The sequence below is a fragment of the Littorina saxatilis genome, linkage group LG2 (genome assembly GCF_037325665.1).
Source record: "Littorina saxatilis isolate snail1 linkage group LG2, US_GU_Lsax_2.0, whole genome shotgun sequence".
Lineage (NCBI taxonomy): Eukaryota > Metazoa > Mollusca > Gastropoda > Littorinimorpha > Littorinidae > Littorina > Littorina saxatilis.
In genome coordinates, this window is record NC_090246.1 from 9,674,350 (window position 1) to 9,696,536 (window position 22,187).

Genomic DNA, 22,187 nt, shown 5'->3' on the forward strand with positions numbered 1-22,187 from the left:
TTTTTCATATTTTTGATAAATGTCTTTGATAACGTCATATCCGTTTTTTTATGAAAGTTGAGGCCGCACTGTCACACCCTCATTTTTCGATCAATTTGATTAAAATTTTAGCCAAGTAATCTTCGACGAAGCCCGGACTATGGGACTGTATTTCAGCTTCGAGGCTTACAAATTAATTAATGAGTTTGGTCATTACAAATCTGAAAATGCTAAAATTAAAATTTAAGTAATCGATCCAAAAATGATTTCATCGTATTTTCTAGTTTTTCCTGATTTCAAAAACATATAGATACGTTATGCTTGAATACAAAAAAACAAGCTCACAAAATTAAAAAGAATACAGAAAAACGTGCTTTCCTGCTTAGCGCAATAGAAGCTACCGCGCTTTACCGTCTTGTGAATTTCACTTCGTTTTGCACGTGAAAAATGAGCGATTTCTTTGTCGCAGGGATTGACAAAGTTGTTTTGTCTTGGTGAAAAAATGCAGTGCGTTCTGTTTCATTCCGTGAGTTCCACAGCTTGACTAAATGTGACCCTCCACCACGGAATGAGTCGCATGTCACCTTTGCATGATTTTCATATTTTTACATTTTCCTAAAGAATTTTTTTACGCTCTATCCAGTGGTGAAAACCGTTTTAGAAAAGAGCGAAAACTTATTAAGCCTGTGACTAAGGTGACCCTCACACTGTTACCAGACACTCCCCGGACTTATATTAAGCCTAGCGCAGAACCGCGCGAGGTGACATGCGACTCATTTCGTGGTGGAGGGTCACAAATGTAGTAATTTCGCCTTACGCGACTTGTTTTCTTCTTTCTTTGTTTCTTTTCTTTATCTTTTTCTTTCTTTCTTTCTTTGTATTCTACTTTATGTGGTACTTTGATTTACTCCTTTTTGTTCCTCGTTTGATTTGTTTTTTTTATTGTAGGATATCACATCGATTATAAATCTTTCGATTATTCCTTTTTAAAAAAACACAAAAGATAAAGTTATGTTCGAATACATTAGCTGCTCATGTATGTGAACAGTGGCAGCAGCACTACACAGATTCGCTGACGAAATCATAATGTAAGCACCAGCTATACTGCAAGCGTAAGCAAATGGTTACAATACACTACTTACGTTTTCATATCTTATTCATCGGCTCGTTGGTCTAGGGGTATGATTCTCGCTTAGGGTGCGAGAGGTCCCGGGTTCAAATCCCGGACGAGCCCTTATATTTTACCATCATTTTTGTTTTCGTTTTCGATAGAAATATTATCGTTGCCTCGTCTTAATGTCACATACGTGTGTCATTTACGCTTAATGTAAACTCAGTGCCATGAAACCAAGTGGAAAATCAATACATTTGTATCTGCAAGCTCGCGCCACTCATAAGTTTTGTTGTTGGTTCATCATTGTTCGGCTCAGAAAACACCAGCTGTCACGCAAAGTCAAGTTATAATGTTTATGATTTGAGTGTTTATACATCGGCTCGTTGGTCTAGGGGTATGATTCTCGCTTTGGGTGCGAGAGGTCCCGGGTTCAAATCCCGGACGAGCCCGTCAATAATTTTTACCTTTTTCTTCTTATTCGTTCATGGGCTGAAACTCCCACGTTCACTCATGCTTTTACACGAATGGGTTTTTACGTGTATGACCGTTTTGTACACCGCCATTCAGGCAGCCATACGCTGCTTTTGGGGGTTGCTTGATTTTGGGTAGTTGGTTTGTCTGTTTTTCTGTTTGTTTGTTTGTTTGTTTTTTTTCTGCGTGTGTGTGAGTGTGTGTGTGTGTGTGTGTGTGTGTGTGTGTGTGTGTGTGTGTGTGTGTGTGTGTGTGTTTGTTTGTTTGTTTATTCCTTTCTGTTTGTCTTTCTTTCCTTCTGTCTCTCTGTCTTTTTACATTTAGTCAAGTTTTGACTAAGTGTTTTAACATAGATGGGGAATCGAAACGAGGGTCGTGGTGTATACATGTGTGTGTGTGCTTGTGTCTGTGTGTGTGTGTGTGTATGTGTAGAGCGATTCAGAGATAACTACTGGACCGATCTTCATGACAATTTACATGAGGGTTTCTGAGTATGGTATATGCAGAATTTTTTTCATATTTTTGATAAATGTCTTTGATAACGTCATATCCGTTTTTTTGTGAAAGTTGAGGCCGCACTGTCACACCCTCATTTTTCGATCAATTTGATTAAAATTTTAGCCAAGTAATCTTCGACGAAGCCCGGACTATGGGACTGTATTTCAGCTTCGAGGCTTACAAATTAATTAATGAGTTTGGTCATTACAAATCTGAAAATGCTAAAATTAAAATTTAAGTAATCGATCCAAAAATGATTTCATCGTATTTTCTAGTTTTTCCTGATTTCAAAAACATATAGATACGTTATGCTTGAATAAAAAAAAACAAGCTCAGAAAATTAAAAAGAATACAGAAAAACGTGCTTTCCTGCTTAGCGCAATAGAAGCTACCGCGCTTTACCGTCTTGTGAATTTCACTTCGTTTTGCACGTGAAAAATGAGCGATTTCTTTGTCGCAGGGATTGACAAAGTTGTTTTGTCTTGGTGAAAAAATGCAGTGCGTTCTGTTTCATTCCGTGAGTTCCACAGCTTGACTAAATGTGACCCTCCACCACGGAATGAGTCGCATGTCACCTTTGCATGATTTTCATATTTTTACATTTTCCTACAGAATTTTTTTACGCTCTATCCAGTGGTGAAAACCGTTTTAGAAAAGAGCGAAAACTTATTAAGCCTGTGACTAAGGTGACCCTCACACTGTTACCAGACACTCCCCGGACTTATATTAAGCCTAGCGCAGAACCGCGCGAGGTGACATGCGACTCATTTCGTGGTGGAGGGTCACAAATGTAGTAATTTCGCCTTACGCGACTTGTTTTCTTCTTTCTTTGTTTCTTTTCTTTATCTTTTTCTTTCTTTCTTTCTTTGTATTCTACTTTATGTGGTACTTTGATTTACTCCTTTTTGTTCCTCGTTTGATTTGTTTTTTATTGTAGGATATCACATCGATTATAAATCTTTCGATTATTCCTTTTTAAAAAAACACAAAAGTCATGATACTGTTCGAATACATTAGCTGCTCATGTATGTGAACAGTGGCAGCAGCACTACACAGATTCGCTGACGAAATCATAATGTAAGCACCAGCTATACTGCAAGCGTAAGCAAATGGTTACAATACACTACTTACGTTTTCATATCTTATTCATCGGCTCGTTGGTCTAGGGGTATGATTCTCGCTTAGGGTGCGAGAGGTCCCGGGTTCAAATCCCGGACGAGCCCTTATATTTTACCATCATTTTTGTTTTCGTTTTCGATAGAAATATTATCGTTGCCTCGTCTTAATGTCACATACGTGTGTCATTTACGCTTAATGTAAGCTCAGTGCCATGAAACCAAGAAGAAAATCAATACATTTGTATCTGCATGCTCGCGCCGCTCATAAGTTTTGTTGTTGGTTCATCATTGTTCGGCTCAGAAAACACCAGCTGTCACGCAAAGTCAAGTTATAATGTTTATGATTTGAGTGTTTATACATCGGCTCACAGAGCAGCAAAAGCAGCGGCTATGTCAACCATGCCAGTGACAGACATTCGGCTCTCCTGCCAGGAAGCCAAACTGCTGCTAGCCAAGCTAAAAAGAGAGGAAAGAGAGCAGACACTGTCACAAACATGTGAAGAGAGAGGATGGATACACCTCCCCTACAATAGGAAAGGGCACCACCTCCCACTCCCCCCGAGACCCATGAGCCTGTTGCGTCGCTTGCGCACGGTCAGCAGCCGCATCTACTGGGACAAGGTAGTCTGTCAGTGTGGCAAGACTGGACACCTCACACACGTGTTTGAAGGTTGTGACACTCTCAAGGAAGAGATGTCTAGTCTCATCCGCTACAGAAGGGAGAATGCTCTCAGTCTGGGAGACTTTCTCCGCCCACACCCATCACTCGGAGAGAAACCGATGATGGTCTTGGTCACCAATCTGTTCACCTCAACTGTTGCGAGCTGGTTCTAGTGTGCTTGCAGCAGACCCAGCACAGCACAGATCCACTTCTGGAATCTTAAGCTAAATGTGTCCCAAGACACACATTTTGTAGTCCTGGCATCCTGAAAGGCAGAGGCCCCAACCTACAGGTTTGCTTCCATACCAAAAACGCCTCCAGACACGGGAACTTGGGAGCAGAGGCAACAGCTCCGCTTGAACCTCAGAAACCAAATGTGCCTCCAGACACACAGATCCCTTAGACGGCCGAGGCTGTGGCCTCTAAGGTTCTCTTGTACCAAGCTGCCTCCTGACTCGGCATCAGATTTCTTGCGCTGGCATCTGCTTACATAGACCCACATTAAGTCACCACCGAGTGGTAGACACAGACGACATTTGGTAGCACTGACTGCCAGCTTTACGGTAATGCGTACCCCTAGCGCGGCTCTGCTTGGGTGGGAATGTTCTGAGCAAAACACTATGTGTTACTCCATACCCCCCGCCCTCCATGGAACTTCTTGACCCCAACAAATTGGGGGGGGGGTTGCCCAGTCGGTAGAGGCGCTGGCTTTAAAACCGGTTGTTACTATCAGCGTGGGTTCAACCCCCAAGTTCGGCGCGGGATGTGTGTCCCAGAGTCAACTTTGTGCAGACTCTCCTCGGTGTCCGAACACCCCCGTGTGCACGCATGCGCACGATAAAGATCCCAGGGTCACAGCGAAAGCCTCAGGCCTTGGAAACACGAATACATGCATGCAAAAATATGAAGCTCGGGTGTCCGTTCGGCCAACAGCCAATAAAGTAACCATTTCAGCACTGACCCAAGACGACCCAACCCGGTCCCTAGCCCATTTCAGGTCTCCTCTAGCAGCCGGCAGCCAGCTGTCTACATCCCCCCCCCCCCCCCCCTGCATTTTTATTTTTTATTTTCATACAAAGCCGGGTTTTCCCGTGTAACATGCCTTTAATGGCTTTGCCGTGAGGGCGTAAAACATACATTTTCTCTTTCTACATCGGCTCGTTGGTCTAGGGGTATGATTCTCGCTTTGGGTGCGAGAGGTCCCGGGTTCAAATCCCGGACGAGCCCTGAATTCAGTTTTGTAACATTGTTTTCACACGCATCTCGTACAACGTTCATACTGATGTTTTTAACAAAAAGTTGAAGAGAGGTGATAAACCTTTGTACACCTCATATATGTTAGCATCTTCTTCTTCTTCTTCTTCTTCTTCTTCTTCTTCTTCTTCTTCTTCTTCTTCTTCTTCTTCTTCTTCTTCTTCTTCTTCTTCTTCTTCTTCTTCTTCTTCTTCTTCTTCTTCTTCTTCTTCTTCTTCTTCTTCTTCGTTCGTGGGCTTAGACTCCCACGTTCACTCATGTTTTTAGCACGAGTGGATATTTATGTGTATGACCGTTTTTACCCCGCCATTCAGGCAGACATACGCCGATTTCGGGGGAGTGTGTTACCATCTAAACTAGAAAGCAATACGCCTTGATTCTTCATAACTCCATATCTGGTAAATCAAAATGGACAAGCACATTACATATTCTGTGTCTGTGTTAAGGGGGGGGGGGGGGGGGGGGGGGGGGGGGGGGGGGCGATTACCTATAGCTCTTGTCTAATGATGAGGCAAAAAGCAAAAACCTAATGCACCTCACACACCAATTCCCCGCCACATCAAAATATTCCAAATAAGTAGAGCATTTTCTTCCTGGTTTTGTACGGCTCGTTGGTCTAGGGGTATTGATTTTTGCTTGGGGTGCGGGAGGCCCCGGGTTCAAATCCCGGACAAGCCCGCATTATTTTCCCTTTCTTGTTCTTTGAAAGGCTTCCATTCTTCTCGGCTCATATTGACAATCTAAATAACAGTTGCGAACTTAAAACATGTACTACAAGAACGCAGAATTATAGTTCCACTTGCATTATCTCATTCACTAGCAGAGAGCGGCACATTGATGCTGTGTTGTTATGTTTGTTAGTTTTATTAGCGGGAGAGGTCCTAGGTTTCATACCCGGAATGAAATTCATACCCGGAATGAAAGTCCTCCTATTTTTTCTCCACCTATCATTACAATACTAGATTTTGCTGATCATGAACAAGTTGTTCCACCCCTCTAATGAAAAAGTCGGCATTATTCTAACAGCCCAAACAGCCGAAATCTGTTAGTTGGGATACTAAAATACCGTTTGAATGAAAGCATGCTTTTCCGGTGACACCGGGGAAGCTGGCTTCATTACTGCGTGTCTTTATTTATCAAATCCACAAAGCTTGACTGACGAAATCATGGACACAATTAAGTTATTGCACAAGCTTTGTAATGCATGTTGAAAGCATTGATTATGCCAGGTGTGATACCTTAAAGTCATCGGCTCGTTGGTCTAGGGGTATGATTCTCGCTTCGGGTGCGAGAGGTCCCGGGTTCAAATCCCGGACGAGCCCTTTTTGTTTTATCCGTGTTCTTTTCTGTGAAATTTACTGAATTAAAGCAAGGCACTTTGAGGCTGTAGTCTACATCTTGTTAAAGTGATAATACATTGTTTTTTTCATGAAAGTACAACGATTGCTATCACCGGAAATGACAAACGAATTAGATCTTAAGTAACGAATTTCCCAGATTTCCCAGTACAATCTCATGTACAAGGCCGACTGATTGACCTAATGTTTTGATTTGTATCGCTTTACGCGACTTGGCATTTGTTTTCAGATACAAACAAGGCGACTGACAAAATCATAAACATCACAGTGCACTGTAAGCTTTTATTATCCAATTAAGGTATCGACAGTGGATTCAGCAGCTCGTTGGTCTAGGGGTATGATTATCGCTTAGGGTGCGAGAGGTCCCGGGTCCTAATCCCGGACGAGCCCTTATTTTTACTTTATCTTCCTGTTGCGTGCGTGTGCGTGTGCGTGCATACTTGCGTGCGTGCGTGCGTGAGTGAGTGCGTGCTTGCGTGCGTGCGAACGTGCGTGCGTGCGTGCGTGCGTGCGTGTGTTTGAGTGTGTATGTTTTTGTGCGCGCGAGTGAGTATGTTTGGTGTATTTGCATGTGCGTGCGTATGCGAATTTGTCTGGCTGTCCGTGTGTTTTGTTTTCTAGTCCCGTTTGACTGCACAGATGTGAGAGTCTGATGTAAGCCATTGGTTTGTTTAATGTCAGTAGGTCCATCCGGTTTCGTTGGTTGGTTGGTTGGTTGGCTGGTTGGTTGGTTGGTTAACAAACACCAGCAGCAGCGACGTACATTATTTGCGCACACCGGTGCAAGGAGTACAACTCTGGCGTTATTATAAGGAAGTTGTACAGAAAAATAATAAAGCAAAGGTAAAAAGTCTCTCCACAGTTTGGAAACCTGTCATCATCGGCTCGTTGGTCTAGGGGTATGATTCTCGCTTAGGGTGCGAGAGGTCCCGGGTTCAAATCCCGGACGAGCCCTATTTTTATGTATTTGTCATATTTCGTGTGTCCTCTTCTCACGTTCTGTTTCGTATTCGAAATAAACGGTTAGGCAGCTATAGTGCATTAATATTTATAGATAACAACCGTCCATTGAAAGAAACTCCTTCTTTTGTTGCTTGTGCAAGCGGACATTAGTAAACACAGAGTTCTAAAATTAGCCATTGGTGTTAATTGACTCCTGATAACGACCCAAGCAAAATGACAAAGCCCAGTTGCGAAACGTACAAAGTATTTCACAAGATACTTTTAATCTGGCTTAATTGCATTGTTTCATTATTCTTAGAGCGGCTCGTTGGTCTAGGGGAATGATTCTCGCTTTGGATGCGAGAGGTCTCAGGTTCGAATCCCGGACGAGCCCGCTGTACCTTTTGAACTTTTGAAAAAAGATAGGCATACTGATAATTTATATCACTTGTACTGCGCGTTTACGGGCAACGGTTTGTTGTTCTGGGTGCTTGATTTTTGCTTGGGGTGCTGATTTTGCTGATCATGGACAAGTTGTTCCACCCCTCTAATGAAAAAGTCGGCATATATCTAACAGCCCAAACAGCCGAAATCTGTTAGTTGGGATACTAAAATACCATTTGAATTCTTCTTCTTCTTCTGCGTTCGATGTTGGTGGCCGTGCTAGATCCTCAGACCAGTGGCTGCCAGGAAGTCCGCAGTCTTGCGCAGTTCGTCGGCAGGACCCCAGAGTTTGGCTCCAACACTGGTCTCTTCTTGCCAGAACTTCTGGCGTATTGTCTCTAGATGGGGGCAGTTCTGGAGAATGTGCTCCGGAGTTTGCTCTTCCGAGCCACATTCACAGTGTGCGTCATCTGCAAGGCCCAGTCTCTTGAGGTGTTTCTTCAGTCCACAGTGCCCTGTCCTTAGACGGAAAATGGTGGTTTGGCTTCTCCGGTCTAGTTTGTTGATGGGGTCTTCCTGTGGGTTGTAGTCTCCGTTTCTCTTTTTCCATTTTTCTTTCTTCTTCCGTTGTAGAAGAGTCTTGGCTTCTTTGTACGAGGTGGAGTTGTGTGGTTGGGGAAGTCTCGCACCTCCTTTTGCCAGCCTGTCCGCTTCTTCATTGCCGGCAATGCCGACATGAGCCGGTATCCACTGGAGCACCACCTTGTTGTGTTGAGACAGGGTGCTGAGGCAGTTGTCGAGTTGCCTGGTGGGGAGGTCAGTGGGGCCAGACAGAAGGGACTGGAGGGCGGACAGGGAGTCAGTGAGGAGGACGATGTTTTGCCGACTGCGGTCTTCCCCTGCTGCGTGCTCTGCTGCAGTAATGAGGGCGTGGAGCTCGGCCCTGTAGTTCGAGCTCAGGTCACCAGCTGGGACGGAGAGGGAGGTGGTGGTCCCGTTTGGGCGACGGATGTAGACGCCACTGCCTCCATTCCTTACGGCGTTCTCTGAGGAGCCGTCTGTGTAGACGTGAGTCCAGGTGCAATGTGGGTAGCGGTCCTGAATCATCTCCATGGCGAGGGCCTTCTGGACATGTGGTGACTGTTCGCCCTTTGCTGTCAGTCCTGGTACATCTGTTCTGACTTCATGGAAGCTCTTGCGTGGGGCCCAGACGTCTGAGACGAGTGTCTCACAGCAGTTGGGGTCAGCTTCCAGAGCTTCAGCATACTCCGTTTGGAGGTCCTTGACCTGATGTTTGAGGCTCTTTCGTTTCAGCCTGTTCTTGGTGCCCTTGTTGAGGTTTTGGTGAAGTGGGTGAGTGGTCAGTCTCTTCATCTTCTCTCCCTGGAGGACAGCTTTGTACTCTCGTCTGTCCTCGAGTGGTTCCAGGTCTGCTGTTTTCTCCATTTCTTGGATGGGTGTACTTTTCATGGCACCGAGGATGATCCTTAGCCCCATGTTCTGGACTTTGTCCAGCTTTCCTTTGTTGGTTTTGGAGGCAGTGGTCCATGTTGAGGAGGCGTATTCCATGACCGGTCTGACAGCGCCTGTGTAGACCTGTTTCAGAATGCCAGAGTTTGCGCCCCACTGGGTTCCTGCCAATTTCTTCATGAGCGAGAGCTTCTTCATCGCTCTTCCTTCTGTCGCTTCAATCTGCGGCTTCCACGTCAGACGTGTGTCCAGGGTGACTCCCAGAAACGTTGGCGTGTCGACCTGTGGGACTGCTTGGTCTTTCAGTTTCAGCAGGACCTTTTCCTTGGAGGTGGAGAGTGAGAAGAGAGTGCTGACCGTCTTGGTAGTGTTCAGCTGTAATGCCCAGTGTTCTGACCAGCTGGACACGCTATTGATGGTGTTCTGGATACGGTGTGTTGCTGTAGAGGTGTGTTCTTCTGCACACCAGACTGCAAAGTCATCCGCATGCAGGGTGTTCGAGACATGTTTTGGCACCGTTGTTGTGATGTCATTTATGTAGACGAGGAAGAGGGTAGGGGAGATCACTCCGCCTTGTGGGACACCCTCTCTCAGCTTCACGAGGTTGCTGGTCGTCCCGTCTACCATCACTCTTGCTGTTCTATTGAAGAGGAAATCACTCAGCCACTTGAACATCTTGCCATGGACGCCCGCATGCAAAAGCTTCAGTAGCAGCCCTTCCTTCCAGACTGTGTCGAAGGCCCGGGACAGATCAAAGAACACTGCCAGGACCTTCTTTTTCTCTTGGAAGGCATCTTCAATCTCCTGCGTCAGGAGGGCAAGCTGGTCTTCGGTGCTGCGATGTTGCCGGTAGCCTGTTTGGGTGGGTGCAAGGAAAGATCTGGACTCAAGAAGCGACAACAGTCTCTTGTTCACGATCCTTTCCAGAAGCTTTCCAACGCAACTGAGTAGGCTGATGGGTCGATAGCTGGATGGGTCACGCTTATCCTTTCCTTTCTTCGGGATGGGTCTTATAAGGGCGACTTTCCAACTCGTAGGCACAGTGCCTGTCGACCAGCTCTGGTTGTAGATGGACAGAAGGAATCGCTTTGCACCAGGGCCGAGGTGCTTCAACATGTCGTTGGAGATGCCATCAGGGCCTGGGGCCTTCTTCTGCTTCAGCTTTCTCAGTGCTTCTTCCAGCTCACGGAGGATCAGACGTTCGGTCATGCATGGGTCCAAATCAGTACTTGCTGTGTTGTGAAGTGCAGCTCGAGTCTGGCTTCTGACATCCTTCAGTCTGTCAGCAGGGACCGTCACTGTACTATCTGCCTCAAAAGCTTTGGCGAAGACATTTGCGGCTGTTTTGCCTGTGACATCTCCGGTGTTAGTGTGGAGGGTGACCTTCCTCCTCCCAGAGTTGTCCTCGTTCAGTGTCTTGGTCAGCTGCCATAGCTTTTGAGTGTCTTTCTCCATGTTTAAGGAGGCCGTTTTCTCTCTCCAGCTGTTCTGGGTTTGGCGCTGCTTTTCTTTGTCAAAGTCTGTTCTTATCTGCGAGTGTCGCGCCACATTTTCAGGTGTGGGGTCCTTCTCCATGTTTTCTCTCGCTTCGCTCAGCTTCTTGTGCAACTCTTCCAGGGCGTTGTTCCAGTACGGTTTGTAGTCACGCCGCCTGCCTCTTGGAATGGACTTTTTCGCTGCCTGGAGTATGGCGGAGTTGAACATGGAGGCGTTTCTGTCGACACTGTGCCTATCGAAGGTGATGGACTTTGTGTAGAGGTCAGTGAGTTGGCTGAAGAGCATCCAGTTGGCTTTCTTGTAGTTCCAACTGGGCGGCAGTTTCCCTGTGCTGGGGATGACCTGCTTGGCAATGGTCAGGATTGTGGGTCTGTGGTCGCTGCCTCCAAGTTGCTCGCTGATCTCTCTCTTCGTGATCTTGTGCACGTTGTCAGTGGCTATGGCAAGATCAGGTGTGCTGGTCTTCTTCCACACTCTGGAATAGAAGGTTGGGGGATCATCAGGCTTGTTGACAAGGACCAGCTGGTTTTCGATGAGCCAGTCTTCCACTTCTTCGCCTTTTGCATCCAGACTTGGATAACCCCAGCTGGGGGAGTGGCTGTTGAAGTCACCAACTACAATCCAGTCTTCAGAGCCAGGTCGAAGACAGTGAAGTTGCATCATCTTGTTGGGCGGACTGTAGAGGTTGCAAATGGTCAGGTTTCTTTCTGGGAGAATGAGCTTCACGGTGATGAATTCCATGTCAGCATCTTCTGATCTTTGCACCTCTATGGAAGACAGGTTGGTTTTTACCAGAGTTAGGACTCCACCTTTTGGTCTGTTTTCCCGGTCAAATCGATGAGTTTCATATCCTCTTACAGAGAATCTATGGGAGCTGTTGAGATGGGTCTCTTGGATGCAACATATGTCTATTTGTTGTGACTTGAGGAACTGTTGCAGTTCAAGTTTCTTCTGTCGCACCCCTTCTGCATTCCAATGCATGATGCGAAGTTGTTGACCGGTAGCTCTATTCTGCCCTCCCCCGGTCAAAGGAAGAGGGTCAGAACCGCAGTCAGTCGCTGAAGTTGGACCTCCTTGAGGCTGGAGGCCCGGCGCCGTCCTACCCTGGCTGCGGGACACCAGGACGACACCACATCGATCTAAGGATAATTGTACGGCCATATTATCGTGGGAGCGTAGACAGCCGATTTTCTCCCCACGCCAAGTTGGCTGCTGTCTTCCGTCTTCGGTGGTTGAGGTTCTTACTCAGGGTTGCCTCCTCCCCAAGAGTAGCTGCCTTGCTGGGCTGTCGAGTCCACTCTACCCGGGTTTGACGTCGAAGTTTTCCTTCTTGTAGCCTTTGCCTTTCCCAAGGCGCACACAAGGCAGTGCGGGTTTTGAAATCGGAGTTGTCCTTCTCCTAGATGAGCGACCATCCAAGGTTAACGAGCCCCATCTGCCCGAAGCAGCTGGTTTTAAGGCGCCAGTGACCCGCCTGCATCCCTTCTCCTGTTAGTCGAAGACAGGGCCCGCCACGTGAAGGCCAGGAGCTGGATTTGACTGTCAGAGGTGTTTGGAGACACGAAGCCATTTGGAGCATTTCTTGGGAAGTAGGCGCTTATCTCTACTTCCACCCCGGCATAACAGTCCTTGGGCCCCACCATTTGAATGAAAGCATGCTTTTCGGGTGACACCGGGAAGCTGACTTCATTACTGCGTGTCTTTATTTATCAAATCCACAAAGCTTGACTGACGAAATCATGGACACAATTAAGTTATTGCACAAGCATTGTAATGCATGTTGAAAGCATTGATTATGCCAGGTGTGATACCCGAAAGTCATCGGCTCGTTGGTCTAGGGGTATGATTCTCGCTTCGGGTGCGAGAGGTCCCGGGTTCAAATCCCGGACGAGCCCTTTATTTTTTATCCGTGTTCTTTTCTGTGAAATTTACTGGTCTACATCTTGTTAAAGTGATAATACATTGTTTTTTTCATGAAAGTACAACGATTGCTATCGCCGGAAATGACAAACAAATTAGATCTTAAGTAGCGAATTTCCCAGATTTCCCAAAACAATCTCATGTACAAGGCCGACTGGTTGACCTCATGTTTTGATTTTTATCGCTTTACGCGACTTGGCATTTGTTTTCAAATACAAAAAAGGCGACTGACAAAATCATAAACATTACAGTGCACTGTAAGCTTTTATTATCCAATTTAGGTATCGACAGTGGATTCAGCAGCTCGTTGGTCTAGGGGTATGATTCTCGCTTAGGATGCGAGAGGTCCCAGGTTCAAATCTCGGACGAGCCCTTTTTACATTTATTCAAGTTTTCGAGACGAGGGTCGTGGTGTATATGTGTGTGTGTGTGTGTGTGTGTGTGTGTGTGTGTGTGTGTGTGTGTGTGTGTGTGTGTGTGTGTAGAGCGATTCAGAGTAAACTTCTGGACCGATCTTTATGACATTTTTCATAAGAGTTCCTGAGTATGATATCCCCAGATATTTTTCATTTTTTCAATAAATGTCTTTGATGACGTCATATCCGGCATTTTGTAAAAGTTGAGGCGGCACTGTCACACCCTCATTTTTCAATAAAATTGATTGAAATTTTGGCAAAGCAATCTTCGACGAAGGCCGGACTTTGGTATTGCGTTTCAGCTTGGAGGCTTAATTTAATTGATGACTTTGGTCATTAGAAATCTGAAAATTGTAATTAAAATGATTTTTTTTATAAAACGATCCAAAATTACATTTATCGTATTTTTCATCATGTTCTCATTCCAAAAATATATAATTATGTTATATTCGGATTAAAAACAAGCTCTGAAAATTAAAAATATATAAATTGTGACCCTCCACCACGGAATGAGTCGCATGTCACCTTTGCATGATTTTCATATTTTTACATTTTCATAAAGAGTTTTTTATGCTCTATCCAGTGGTGAAACCCGTTTTAGAAAAGAGCGAAAACTGTTTGAGTTATAAGCCTGTGACTAAGGTGACCCTCACGCTGTTACCATACACTCTTCGGACTTATATCAAGCCTAGCGCAGAACCGCGCGAGGTGACATGCGACTCATTTCGTGGTGGAGGGTCACAATTATGATTAAAATTAAATTTCCGAAATCGATTTAAAAACAATTTCATCTTATTCCTTGTCCGTTCCTGATTCCAAAAACATATAGATATGATATGTTTGGATTAAAAACACGTTCATTCACTTGCAGAGCGGCACGTTGGTGACATATGGTACGTACCTTTTCTGCTTTGGGCGGAAGAGGTCCTGGGTTTGAATCCGGGACTGCGCGCGAGCCTTCCTATTTTTCCTCAACCTATCATTACAATACTAGATTTAGCTGATCATGGACAAGTTGTTCCACCCCTCTAATGCAAAAGTCGCCATCTATCTAACAGTCCAAACAGCCGAAATATGTTAGTTGGGATACTTATAAATACCGTTTGAATGAAAGCATGCTTTTCCGGTCACACAGGGGAAGCTGGCTTCATTACTGCGTGTCTTTGTTTATCACATCCACAAAGCTTGACTGACGAAATGATGGACACAATTAAGTTATTGCACAAGCGTTGTAATGCTTGCTAAAAGCATTGATTTTGCAAGGTGTGATACCCGGAAGACATCGGCTCGTTGGTCTAGGGGTATGATTCTCGCTTAGGGTGCGAGAGGTCCCGGGTTCAAATCCCGGACGAGCCCTAATTTTTTGTTTCCCCATTTCGCTGTGTCTCTGACGCTGGATCGCAGACATAATCTTCATCGTACATCTCGGACGGTGTTGAGTTCTTCGCAGTTTCACTACAGTACAGTGGAACCCCTCTTTAAGACCTCCAAAATTCTGTGAAAGTCAGGTCTTAAAAAGGAGGTAATTTTAAAGAGGCTATGAACAGAAAAGCTTAAATAAGGGGGGACTGGGTGTCCGAGTGGTAACGCACTTGCGCTCGGAAGCGAGAGGTTGCGTGTTCAGGCCTGGGTCAGGCCGCAATTTTCTCCCCCCTTTCCTAACCTAGGTGGTGGGTTCAAGTGCTAGTCTTTCGGATGAGACGAAAAACCGAGGTCCCTTCGTGTACACTACATTGGGGTGTGCACGTTAAAGATCCCACGACTGACAAAAGGGTCTTTCCTGGCAAAATTGTATAGGCATAGATAAAAATGTCCATCAAATACCCGTGGGACTTGGAATAAAGTAAAACATGAATACACGCATACAGGAAAAAAATATATATATGGGTAGCGCCGTATGTATGGCAGCTCGCTTTCCCCGGGGAGAAAGCAGCCCGAATTTCCATGAGGGTGACCTCACTGGACTGTAAAATCTCTTATCCAATAACAGGGCCATTAAAGTGAGGAAGTCTTAAATCGGGGGTCTTAAGAGGGGGGTTTCACTCTACACCTATCTCGCTCAGCTCACTGGCGGCCTTACAGCAGAGAGTCTCCGTTGAACCAGGCACACGAGCATGGTTCAATTAACTTCAACTGAGACTCTCTGCTGTAAGGCCACCGCGCCAGTGAGCTAATGCCTCGGTCTCACATCTACGAATGTCACCCGACTTTAGGTAGTCGGCTGGAAGTCGGAAGAGGTCGGAGAGTTCGTGAGAATTAGCAATTTTGTTTTTGAAAAGTCGGATAGTTCGGAAGGCCCTTCTGACTGTTTTGAAATTTTCAAAACAGTCGGAAGAGCCTCCCGACTCAGACGAATAGAAATTTGTCGGGTGGTTGTCGTAAGCGTGTCGGTTTAGTCGTAAAGCGATTCTGATTAGTCGTAACGGTAGTCGGAAGACTCGTAAGGGTGGTCGGATTTGTCGGTAGCATAGTTTCGTTCGGATTAGTCGTAAGGGCAGTCTGATTTGTCGTTAGGACAGTCGTTAGCTAGTCGGTTTAGTCGTTACACTGGTCGTGAGAGTCGGCTATTGTTCGGAAGTTTTTCAGCCGGGCCTGTCGTAACTGCAGTCGGAATTGTCGTTACTGCAGTCGGAAGTGTCTGAACACATGTCGGATTTGTCGGCCCTAAAGTCGGGTGGTTGTCGTCTGCTTGTCGGCTACATGGTCGGATCAGTCGTAAGGACAGGTCGGGAGTGAAATTTGGAGCCGAATTTGCATCCGACACTTCCGACCTAGCCGACTTAACTATCCCCGACACTTCCGAAAAATCGTATATGTGAGACCGAGGCTTTAGCAAGATAGGTGCACAGTTCTCACCATGTCTGTATAGTGTATGTATTAGTTACTGTGATACCAAATTGTCTTACCCATGTATGTATGATGCTATGCGCCAGAGATGTATGAATGCTATTTATTTTTGTTTTATCACACAGCAAGCTGCTTTCCGCGTGTATTTTTTATGTTCATTCATGTATTGTACACTTGGCAATAAATTATCTATCTAAATTATCTATCTATCTATCACAGTGGAGCGTCCCTCTTAAGACCCCCCGTGATTTTCCACTTCAAACCATGTCACCCCCACAGTCTCGCTTCCCCCGTGATTTTCCACTTCAAGCCATGTCACCCCCACAGTCTCGCTTCCCCCGTGATTTTCCACTTCAAGCCATGTCACCCCCACAGTCTCGCTTCCCCCGTGATTTTCCACTTCAAACCATGTCACCCCCACAGTCTCGTTTCCCCCGTGATTTCCACTTCAAACCATGTCACCCCCACAGTCTCGTTTCCCCCGTGATTTTCCACTTCAAACCATGTCACCCCCACAGTCTCGCTTCCCCCGTGATTTTCCACTTCAAACCATGTCACCCCCACAGTCTCGTTTCCCCCGTGATTTCCACTTCAAACCATGTCACCCCCACAGTCTCGCTTCCCCCGTGATTTCCACTTCAAACCATGTCACCCCCACAGTCTCGCTTCCCCCGTGATTTTCCACTTCAAACCATGTCACCCCCACAGTCTCGCTTCCCCCGAGCGGTTTTTGTTTGTTTGTTTGTTTGTTTGTTTGCTTGTTTGCTTAACGCCCAGCCGACCACGAAGGTGCTGCTTTGACATATAACGTGCGCCACACACAAGGCAGAAGTCGCAGCACAGGCTTCATGTCTCACCCAGTCACATTATTCTGACACCGGACCAACCAGTCCTAGCACTAACCCCATAATGCCAGACGCCAGGCGGAGCAGCCACTAGATTGCCAATTTTAAAGTCTTAGGAATGACCCGGCCGGGTTTCGAACCCACGACCTCCCGATAACGGGGCGGACACCTTAATTACCACCAGGCCAACCGTGCCGGTCTCCCGAGCGGTGACTTTCACCCCCACTTCTGTTATTGCAAGTCGCTATGCGACCTTTGTGTACACTCAGTCAACAAGCTATTCAACACTGAATTATTTACAACCTTAAGACACACAACAATGATCTGTTTATATCAGACCAGCGGACAAAAACATCAAGCAGTCACTGGTATCGACAACGACTACAACAAGAACAACACTTTAAAAACACGCACACACACACACATACATACACACAAACACGTCCTTATAGAAAAGCATAAAACAAATAGGTTTTCCATGAATACCACAGCACAAGTAAGCAAACAAATTGTAACAATTCATCCTTGAAAAAATGGGGCTCGTCCGGGAATTGAACCCGGGACCTCTCGCACCCGAAGCGAGAATCATACCCCTAGACCAACGAGCCGATGAGTACACGGGCAAAAGATAGTATAGAACAAGTAATGAAATGGTATGTTTGCGTGACAGCTTGGTTTTAATGGCCTCCTCAGCAGGGCCATGTTGAATTGAACAACTGATAAAACGCTGTAGCTTTCCCCCCAAAAAATATAGTTCGCTTTTGTTTGTCTCTCAGTCTGTGCAACCGTAATTGAAAATAGAGTATATGTGTGCGTCCGTGTGTCTAGCTGCCTTCCTGCCTGTCTGTATGTATGTCATGTGGGGGAAACGTTTTCACTGCTGCATTGCAACTCTTTTTTCATTAACCCTCAATAAGAGTTAAACAAACAGCGGTAGTTCACAGATGACTTACACGATCTTTGTTGTCCTCCTCCTCCTCTTCCTCCTCCTCCTCCTCATCATCATCATCATCATCATCATCATCGTCGTCGTCGTCGTCATCATAATCATCATCATCGTCATCAGAGTCGTCGTCGTCCTCGTCCTCGTCGTTATTGATACTAGTGGTTGTAATGGTAGTTTTAACAGCAGTAGTAAAGTAGCATTTATCTTGTCTTTGGTTGGTTTTAACTAAAATGTTAATTGTTGTTGTAGTAGTTGTAATAATAGCTGCACTTGGTTGCTTTTTGAATGTATTGAATGGAAACGTGATCGACAAAAAACAAAAACAGAAGTTTTTGTCCTGTGCTAGTTAAAACATTAGAAAACAAGAGGCGAAGCCACCAAGGCTCACGTAAGAAATCGACAAACAGTAACACAAACTCAATCACTCCGTCACACATACTCACACACACACACACACACACACACACACACACACACACACACACACACACACACACACACACACACACACACACACACACACACACACAGAAAGAGCATAGGTGAAACTGTGCAAGAAAGCGAGACACTAGATCTAGATCTGTCTGTCTGCATGTAGCCTACTTACAGGGACACGACTGCCAACTAATCTCGGCCCGCTCAAAATAACAATGACCGAGACTTTCAGTAATTCGTTCGCGTGACGTCTAACCCTCTTACGCCATAATGTGACGTCTTCAATCTGTTAAAGTTTCTACCACAGACATACACACGCACACACACACGCACAGACAGACAAAGTTACGATCGCATAGGCTACACTTACGTGAGCCAACGAGGACTGTTTGTTCAAATCTGCTGGGCTCACTACCGTGTACATCAACGCAGCCGTGACGAGACGAGTAGACAGAGGAAGAGTGTATGTTTTCCATCCCAGTTGTGACGATAGTGGTCATAAGATGACGTATGTAATTATGTCATGTGATAGGAAGTAATTGTACTTTTGCACATGCGCACTGGATGCAGATGTCAATGGACATGCGACACCCCATGTATGATTATCTTGAATAAAGAGCTCGAAGAAGAAGCCAAGCGTTTGTCCTTTTGAGCTAACGTGATATGATGTCAGAAGAAACTTGAACTTACGATCATCATGCAGAATGGGGAAGCGAGACAAGCGCAAGCCGCCGCAAGAAGATTTTCACAAGGAGGAAGTCTGCCAGCGCCTGGAAAACTCGATCTTTCGACCGTTGGTCTAGAAGATTCGTGGAAGAGGTGGAAGAGACAATGGGAAAACTACGAAGCCTATTGTGATTTTGTGTCGATTTTTCATTCGGCTCTTCCGTTTTTGTCTGGTCGATTTTGAGGGTACCCTTACTTGAGCGCCGGTCATGTGATCCCTGTAAAAGAAATATTTAGTCCAAAAGGTGATCCTGAAGGTTAAGTGAACGGCCTTTTCTGGCATATAAAGTGTTAATAAAATGACACGGGGATTAATGCTTTAATTTAGGTTTGAAATTTGTTGCAATAATTTGTTGGCCAAGTTTATAAGCGTTCGCTTGAGTTCGTGTCCCTATTGTGTTTCGTTTTATCAGTGTATCATGTTTAGATTGAATATAATTGTGTTTAAACCAAGCAGGAGGACGACAACCTCCATATCCACCAAATCGTCTTCGCAAAGATAGCCAACACTGTACATCTAACTAGTTGTCAATGCAGAATGTGCTTTGAAATGAACAACACCGTCTACAATTTGTCTCGTAAGTAAATCATCCATTGACAGACTGTATTCGTCCCTCATGTTACTTTCCTGTTCAGGACGAGTAGAGTAATTGTTATTGTGATTGTTACTTTCGTAATGGTTTATTAGGTGACATGAAATTAACACGAGAGACAAAGCACTGTTGATATTATTGTTATAAACAGTAAGCCTAACATGTGAAGATGCTTCCTGTGTCTTTATTTCCGTGTCAGCTTTCTTAAAAAAAATCTCAAACAGACAGACTTCTTACGTTTCAATTTCAAGAATAACAAAACAAGACAGATTCAGGGTTTTTCTTCAGAAAAGCTTCCATTTTGTTTCTAATTAAACGTTCCATACCGGCACGGTGGCCTAGTGGTAAGGCGTCCGCCCCGTGATCAGGAGGTCGTGGGTTCGAACCCCGGCCGGGTCATACCTAAGACTTTAAAATTGGCAATCTAGTGGCTGCTCCGCCTGGCGTCTGGCATTATGGGGTTAGTGCTGGGACTGGTTGGTCCGGTGTCAGAATAATGTGACTGGGTAAGACATGAACCCTGTGCTGCGACTTCTGTCTTGTGTGTGGCGCACGTTGTATGTCAAAGCAGCACCGCCCTGATATGGCCCTTCGTGGTCGGCTGGCAAACAAACGTTCCATAAACTTCATCTTTCTTCTTTTTGATTGACAATTTTCTCGATGTTGCTGCCTTGATGTTCGTTCCGGCCCATCTTTTGTTCTGTTAGAATACTCTGTATAGAATAATTAGTGTCTGTCTTAAATTTCCTTTCAGAAGTGAAATGTATTGATGGTTGCCTTTAAGCCCCAGCCAATGCTATCCCAATATGTGTCTATTTAGTTATTTGTTGGTTTGTGATTGTGTGTGTGTGTGTGTGTGTGTGTGTGTGTGTGTGTGTGTGTGTGTGTGTGTGTGTGTGTGTGTGTGTGAGGGTGTGTGTATGTGTATGTGTGTGTGTGTGTGTGTTTATTAGTGAGTATTTCTACGCACATACCCTCCCGGAGGGGAGGCTCATGGCGTTTACAATATGCCGTGTGAGATGGAATTTTTTACACAATATATCACGCATTCACATCGGCCAGTAAATCTCAAGCGTGTTAGGCGAGTATATACTTTTCACGGCCTATTATTCCAAGTCACACGGGTATTTGGTGGACATTTTTTTATATATGTCTATACAATTTTGCCAGGAAAGACCCTTTTGTCAATCGTGGGATCTTTAACGTGCACACCCCAATGTAGTGTATACGGGACCTCGGTTTTTCGTCTCATCCGAAAGACTAGCACTTGAACCCACCACCTAGGTTAGGAATGGGGGGAGAAAATAGCGGCCCGACCCAGGGTCGAACACGCAACCTCTCGATTCCGAGCGCAAGTGTGTGAGAGAGCGAGAGTAGGGGAGTATGTATGTGGGCATGCGAGCCTGTCTGAAGTACTTCGGGTGATTTTACTTTGTATGTTTGTATAAATGTTTTTTAGCCGATGTCATATGTTGTTTGGTTGTTCAACAGCAGATGAACCACACTTTTCTATCCATTGTGTAATTGTATGGACAATAGATTATCTTATGTCTTATGTCTTATGCCTTATGTTCATATACAAAGACAACACACTTTATAACGGCTGGTGAATGGAAAAGTTATAGTTTCACGTCGTCAGAAAATCTGCACAGATAAACTGACAAAATGCCTTATAACAGCTGGTGAATGGAAAAGTTATAGTTTCACGTCGTCAGAAAATCTGCACAAATAAACTGACAAAATGCCTTATAACGGCTGGTGAATGGAAAAGTTATTGTGTCACCTTGTCATATGCTTTGTACGTATAATTAGACAAAACGTCTTATAACGAACGGCTGTTATAGTTTCACCTTGTCAGATACTCTGCACGTACACTAAAACAAAACGTCTTATAACAGCTGGTGATTAGAGTAGTTATAGTTTCACCTCGTCAGATACTCTGCACGTACACTTAGACAAAAAGCCTTATAACGGCTGGTGAATAGAGTAGTTATAGTTTCACCTCGTCAGATACTCTGCACGTACACTTAGACAAAAAGCCTTATAACGGCTGGTGAATAGAGTAGTTATAGTTTCACCTCGTCAGATACTCTGCACGTACACTTTGACAAAAAGCCTTATAACGGCTGGTGAATAGAGTAGTTATAGTTTCACCTCGTCAGATACTCTGCACGTACACTCAGACAAAAAGCCTTATAACGGCTGGTGACTCGTCAGATACTCTGCACGTACACTTTAATAGACAAAAAGTCTTACAACGGCTGGTTAAATGGAGTAGTTATAGTTTCACCTCGTCAGATACTCTGTACGTACAGGTGTACAAAACGTCTTAAAACGGCTGTTAAATGGAGTAGTTATAAACTATGCACGTGTAAACAGACAATATTATGCCTTATAACGGCTGGTTAAATTGAGTAGTTATAGTTTCACCTCGTCAAATATATACTCTCCACGTACACTTAGACAAAACGTGTTTTAACGGCTGCTAAATGGAGTAGTTATAAATTATGCACGTGTAAAGAGACACTATGCCTTATAACGGCTGGTTAAATAAAATCATTATAGTTTGACCTCATCCGATACTCTGTACATATTATTAGACAAAGTATTCGTTATATCAGTAGTCTGCCTGAACAATGAACTAAGTAACAGAGCTGCAAACAACCACATACACGAGGACACGAGACGAATAAGTCACACGGACAAACAAACG

The 22,187-nt window shown here is 45.0% G+C and overlaps 9 non-coding genes across 9 annotated transcripts; 8 read left to right on the top strand and 1 right to left on the bottom strand.

Annotated features, from left to right (window-relative positions):
• Window positions 1–1,141: 1,141 nt before the first annotated feature.
• Trnap-agg (transfer RNA proline (anticodon AGG)) lies at window positions 1,142–1,213 on the top strand. The gene has a single exon. It is a non-coding gene; the product is annotated as a tRNA-Pro (tRNA).
• Window positions 1,214–1,470: 257 nt separating this feature from the next.
• Trnap-ugg (transfer RNA proline (anticodon UGG)) lies at window positions 1,471–1,542 on the top strand. The gene has a single exon. It is a non-coding gene; the product is annotated as a tRNA-Pro (tRNA).
• Window positions 1,543–3,213: 1,671 nt separating this feature from the next.
• Window positions 3,214–3,285, top strand: Trnap-agg (transfer RNA proline (anticodon AGG)). The gene has a single exon. It is a non-coding gene; the product is annotated as a tRNA-Pro (tRNA).
• Window positions 3,286–4,996: 1,711 nt separating this feature from the next.
• On the top strand, window positions 4,997–5,068 carry Trnap-ugg (transfer RNA proline (anticodon UGG)). The gene has a single exon. It is a non-coding gene; the product is annotated as a tRNA-Pro (tRNA).
• A 1,277-nt stretch (window positions 5,069–6,345) lies between these two features.
• On the top strand, window positions 6,346–6,417 carry Trnap-cgg (transfer RNA proline (anticodon CGG)). Its single transcript has one exon. It is a non-coding gene; the product is annotated as a tRNA-Pro (tRNA).
• A 918-nt stretch (window positions 6,418–7,335) lies between these two features.
• Window positions 7,336–7,407, top strand: Trnap-agg (transfer RNA proline (anticodon AGG)). The gene has a single exon. It is a non-coding gene; the product is annotated as a tRNA-Pro (tRNA).
• Window positions 7,408–12,569: 5,162 nt separating this feature from the next.
• On the top strand, window positions 12,570–12,641 carry Trnap-cgg (transfer RNA proline (anticodon CGG)). The gene has a single exon. It is a non-coding gene; the product is annotated as a tRNA-Pro (tRNA).
• A 1,725-nt stretch (window positions 12,642–14,366) lies between these two features.
• Window positions 14,367–14,438, top strand: Trnap-agg (transfer RNA proline (anticodon AGG)). Its single transcript has one exon. It is a non-coding gene; the product is annotated as a tRNA-Pro (tRNA).
• A 2,872-nt stretch (window positions 14,439–17,310) lies between these two features.
• Window positions 17,311–17,382, bottom strand: Trnap-cgg (transfer RNA proline (anticodon CGG)). The gene has a single exon. It is a non-coding gene; the product is annotated as a tRNA-Pro (tRNA).
• Between the last annotated feature and the right edge of the window lie 4,805 nt (window positions 17,383–22,187).